At 43.9% G+C, this 5,974-nt stretch overlaps 1 non-coding gene across 1 annotated transcript; it reads left to right on the forward strand.

Annotated features, from left to right (window-relative positions):
- The first annotated feature begins 316 nt into the window (after positions 1-316).
- On the forward strand, positions 317-389 carry Trnat-agu (transfer RNA threonine (anticodon AGU)). The gene has a single exon. It is a non-coding gene; the product is annotated as a tRNA-Thr (tRNA).
- Positions 390-5,974: the final 5,585 nt, after the last annotated feature.

The raw sequence follows: 5,974 nt of genomic DNA on the forward strand, positions 1-5,974 counted from the left end.
TTTCCGAGGTTTTCTTGGCTCCCAATTCTTATTTCTGTCTTATTTCAACGAGCCCCTCATTTTTCCTATTCTGATTCACTACATGCATAGCGAGGGCCTCTCGTCTGACAGTCTTGGTGGCATACGAAGCTTAAGAGAGTTCAACGCTGGTCGACCACTATCGACATGATGTAGACGCTCGAGTCACGGCCTCGGGGTAAAAAGAAGGTCCCCTTCACCCCGAGTAGTCCGAGTGGCGATATCTACCACCCCCAAGCACAGGAAATAAAAACACCTGAACATTAATACCCCAGAAAGTGGAGGCCCACCGGTAGCCCCACCGGTAGCGTAGTGGTTATCGCACCAGACCAGTATTCTGGAGGTCGTGGGTTCGGATCCCACGTGGTGGACATTTTTTCTTCAGTTTCTTAGTTTCCAAACTCTTTATCTCGAACAAATACATCCAGTTCGGCTATCTGGGCGACTGTGTTCTCCTTCACTCTCTGGGGAATATATATTTACTAAAACTGCATCTGACGCTTGAGGGTGGTAGCCAGCGCCACTCAGACTACACGGGGAGGAGGGGATCTTCTTTTCAATCCCCGGGATGTGACTCGAACGTCTACACCCTGTCATAAGCGGGTAAATGGCGGGAAACCCTCTTATGCTACCTTGGCATCAAGGCTGCCAGAACCGAGGCCCTCGCTAAGCTTTTGCACGATAATACAGTTTTGGAAATGAGGGGCACGTTAGGAAATACAGAAAGAAAGGCCGGCAGTCTACAATGCCAAAGAAGGCATCGGGAAGTGGTTAGACTATTTTTTTACCGTTACCCGCTTATGACAGGCTGTAGACATTCGAGTCATGCCCCGCAGATTGAAAAGAAGGTCCCCTTCCTTTCGTGTAGTCTGAGTGGTGCTGGCTACCACCCTCAAGTGTTAGATACAGTTGGAGTAAATATAAGAACACCAGAAAGTGAAGGAGAACACAGTCACCCAGACAGCCGAATTGGTAAGTCATTCGAGATCTATTCGAAAGACGTGGGTTCGGTCCTCACTCGGCGCGTGTTTTTCTTTCTTTCTGACGGAATAATTAAAAAATAATGTAACGTCACTTACGGTAAAAAAACAGTCTAACCATTACGATTTGACTTCTTTGCACTGTAGACTGCCCGCATTTCTTTCTGTATTTCCTAACGAGCGCCTCATTTCAAAAACGATATTATCGTGCGAAAGGTTAGCCAGGTCCTCGGGTCTTGCAGCCTTAGTGCCAAGGTAGCATTAGAGGGTTTCCCGCCAGTTACCCGCTTATGACAGGCTGTAGACGTTCGACTCACGCAATGGGGATTGAAAAGAAGGTTCACTTCTCCCCGTGTAGTCTGAGTGGCGCTGGCTACGACCTTCAAGCGTCAGATACAGTTGTAGTAAACTTAAATACCCCAGAAAGTGAAGGAGAACACAATCGCCCAGATAGCCGAATTGGTAAGGCATGCGAGATTTATTCGAGAGGCATCGGTTCGGTCCCCACTCTGGTCGCGTGTTTTTCTTTCTTTCTTTCTCACGTAATTAATAAAAAAAATGTAACGTCACTAACAGTAAAAAAATAGTTTAACCATTCCCCTATGCCTTCTTTGGCATTGTAGACGGCTAGTATTTCTAACGAGCCCCTCATTTCTTATATATATAAATATATATATATATACATACATATATATTTATATATATATATATATATATATATATATATATATTTATCTATATATATATATATATATATATATACATATATATATATATATATATATATATATATATATATATATATATATATATATAAATCTAGAGAAAGATAAACTCACAAAGCGCGCAGAAATAGTGTAAGTAAAGAGTCGGATACACAGCAAGAACAATAACAAACAATGTTTACTTACGTAGCGGCAACGGGACTTGCCTTCATCAGAGTAAAGTTACATGATTTTGCTGTCGCAAACATTTTGAACACGTTTCTTATATAGGTTTGCATAAAACTGTGAGAAGGAGCGGAAAATGTTTCGGAAATGGAGTGTGCATACAGTCAGGCTACGCCTGTGTTACAACATCAACAAACAAACAAAAAAAGGGGGGGGGGACCGAGAGAGAGAAAAAGGGGTCATGTTAACAATGCAGCGTTGAAGGTTGCACCATGACGGGTCAACGTATGCCGCGCGGGCTGCAAGTTCAGACAATGGGGGAAACTGGACAACGGCGGTTTGAAAAGAAAGGGAAGAGTATACAATAAGGTATTCAGTGGCTGGGGAGACTGGTTCCGGGGGAAGCGAAGATGGGTGTGCCTCCCGCGGATGAAGAGAATAGATAGGGGGCACAAAAGAGCATTTCACAGAAGCCAGCAATTGAACAGGAAATAGGTAGGGTCACAAAAGGTTAAACATGAATAGATCACAAGGAGTTAAACATTATTAAGTGGTGGTGGGAACGAGGCCTTTTTCCCCAGGACGAATGGCATTGTTGAGCCGCATTAGGCTAATAAAGCTGCTGTATTAGCAGAGTTTCTGCGAATTCTGATGGGAAACTCCAGGGTAGGAATAATGAACATAGTTAGAAAAATCATGAAGCCCCCATTTTTATTAGAGGGATAAGCACATTAGTTTTCCGTAACTTTCAATAATTTCAAGTGTGGCTCACCCAAACTTATAAATGAGATAAGATTCCCGAACCTCGCGGTCGTGGTGCGTTTTGAAGGCGGATTCTAAAATCGTTGCTTTAAGATGTTCAAATGCATGCCCGGGACTGTTCACATGTCTTGACACTGGCCACATGCGTAAGAGCCTAACAAGCTCCGGCACTAGTAACTGCCCCAAATCTGACAATACGGCCGATAATGTCACTACGACTGTAATAAATGCTTCGACTACTGCACCCCAAACAGTTCTGTTAAACTCCTGTACTAATATTTTTCCCTCGCCTACCGTAACAAAAGAAAACCTTACCGGGAATGTAATGAACCTTTCAAGTATAACCCTCTCCCCAGCTCAGATGAACGTCTTGTCAAATGGCCTAAACTTTGGTCCGGCTTCTGGTGGTTTTGATGAATTTCAACTTTTTAAGGACCTAGATAACTTCGCCAGAAACATGAGGCTACGAGAATACTTCTACGATCACCCCTCGATGGAAGAAGCCCGCAGAACCCTACCTAGCTATAAGCACTGGACCCCTCCCACACAGCGTGATAGTAGCCTCGACATGTACATCAAAGCTGTCCAACGCGATGTGCGAAAAGCATACCAAACACAAATTTCTTTCCACCACAACATGACTACCAACGAAAAGAAAGCCCTAGAGGAACTCGCAAGCTTTCCCGAGATAATTATTAAACCTGCCGACAAGGGAGGCGCAATCGTAATCCTTGACAAAACCGACTATGTTAACGAGGCCAATAAGCAACTATCAGTATCGACGTTCTATAAAGCACTACCCAATGATCCCACTCAAGATTATAAGAAAATTGTCAAAGATGAACTTGCTGAGCTTATTAAAAATAAAACAATAAATGAAACCACGGCTCGTTCCCTGATCCCCTTAAGCCCAGTAGCCGGTAAATTCTATCTCCTCCCAAAGATTCACAAGGTGAACAACCCAGGGCGCCCCATTGTTTCTGGCATTGGCACATTTAACGAAAACCTCTCGCGCTATGTGGATAATCTCATTTGCGACATTCCGCCCAGCTTTCCCTCCTTCATTAAGGATACCAATGACTTTCTCTCAGACATCTCAAAGATTGAAATTCCTGATAACTGCCTTCTAGTCACCCTTGATGTTGCGTCACTGTATACTAACATCCCCCATGAAGATGGCATCGCCGCTGTATCCCTTGCGTATGAGCAGTCATCGTGCGACAAACCTATCCATTCTTCTGCTCTCCAAACATTCCTTAGGCTTATTCTTGAACTTAACAATTTTGAGTTCGACGGAGTTCATTACGTGCAAGTCAGCGGAACGTCAGTGGGAACTCGAATCGGACCTAACTACGCTAATATCTTTATGGCTCACCTCGAATCAAACTTTCTTGACACCCAAAATTTAAAGCCAATGTACTATAAAAGGTATATTGATGACACATTCATGATCTGGCAACACGGTGAGGCGGAGCTCCTCACGTTCATTGAGGCATTTAACCTAGCCCATCCTAGTATTTCCCTTGCTCATTCCTGTTCGGAACACAGTGTAAACTTTCTGGACGTCACCGTTACTACCTTCCAAGGTCGGCTTCAAACTAAACTGTATAGAAAACCGACAGACACGCGGCAGTATTTGCACTTCCGAAGTAGCCATGTCAGACACTGCAAGACAGCAATACCTTACAGCCAAGCCCACCGATTTAGGAGAATTTGCTCAAACCAAGCCGACTTTGACTCAAACTGTCGAGAACTCAAGACCGCCCTCCTGAATAAAAAATACCCGGAAAAAGTTATCGACGACGCTATTGTGCGAGCCAACCAATTAGACCGTAATGAAATCTGTAAGAAAAAAGCCCCGAACGGGAACCCGCCAACTAACTTAGTTTTAACCCACTCATCCTCCGCTCCAAGAGTTTCAACCGTGCTAAAAAAACATCACAATATCCTAATGCAAAGTGACCGCTTAAAAAGCACATTCCCCGAACCACCAAGCGTTGTCTACCGGCGTAATAAGAATTTAGGTGACTTTCTTACCAACTCTCGTATCAACCAACCGGCAACTACTGGCTGCATGCCCTGCAATAAACCCCGATGTAAAGTATGCCCACACGTGACCACTACACAGCGCGCCACCAGCACGGCTTCAGACTACTACGTAAATATAAAAGGTAACTTTAACCGTGACTCCGCTAATGTCGTATATCTTCTAGAGTGCACTGTTTGTAGGCAACAATATATCGGCCAAACTGAAACGCCCTTCGGAATGCGGTCCAATAATCACCGCTCTCATGCAAAAAGCTGCCCTTATTTGCCCCTGTCAAGACATGTGAACAGTCCCGGGCATGCATTTGAACATCTTAAAGCAATGATTTTAGAATCCGCCTTCAAAACGCACCACGACCGCGAGGTTCGGGAATCTTATCTCATTTATAAGTTTGGGTCAGCCACACTTGGAATTAATGAAAGTTACGGAAAACTAACGTGCTTATCCATCGAATAAAATCAGCGGTTTCATAATTTTTATAACTATGTTCATTATTCCTACCCTCGAGTTTGCCATCAGAATTCGCAGAAACTCTCCTAATACAGCAGCTTTATTAGCCTAATGCGGCTCAACAATGCCATTTGTCCTGGGGAAGGAGACCTCGTTCCCACCACCACTTAAGAATGTTTAACTTTTTGTGATCTATTCATGTTTAACCTTTTGTGACCCTACCTATTTCCTGTTCAATTGCTGGCTTCTGTGAAATGCTCTTTTGTGCCCCCTATCTATTCTCTTCATCCGCGGGGGGCACACCCATCTTCGCTTCCCCCGGAACCAGTCTCCCCAGCCACTGAATACCTTATTGTATACTCTTCCCTTTCTTTTCAAACCGCCGTTGTCCAGTTTCCCCCATTGTCTGAACTTGCAGCCCGCGCGGCATACCTTGACCCGTCATGGTGCAACCTTGAACGCTGCATTGTTAACACGACCCCTTTTTCTCTCTCTCGCTCCCCCCCCCCTTTTTTGTTTGTTTGTTGATGTTGTAAGACAGGCGTAGCCTGACTGTATGCACACTCTCCATTTCCGAAACATTTTCCGCTCCTTCTCACAGTTTTATGCAAACCTATATAAGAAACGTGTTCAAAATGTTTGCGACAGCAAAATCATGTAACTTTACTCTGATGAAGGCAAGTCCCGTTGCCGCTACGTAAGTAAACATTGTTTGTTATTGTTCTTGCTGTGTATCCGACTCTTTACTTACACTATATATATATATATATATGCATATATACAAGTAGAGACGGGGGCACACGAGAAAAACGATAAAAAATAAATAC

Source organism: Haemaphysalis longicornis, unplaced genomic scaffold (assembly GCF_048455015.1).
Source record: "Haemaphysalis longicornis isolate Haplotype H1 unplaced genomic scaffold, Haemaphysalis longicornis Haplotype H1 scaffold_11, whole genome shotgun sequence".
Lineage (NCBI taxonomy): Eukaryota > Metazoa > Arthropoda > Arachnida > Ixodida > Ixodidae > Haemaphysalis > Haemaphysalis longicornis.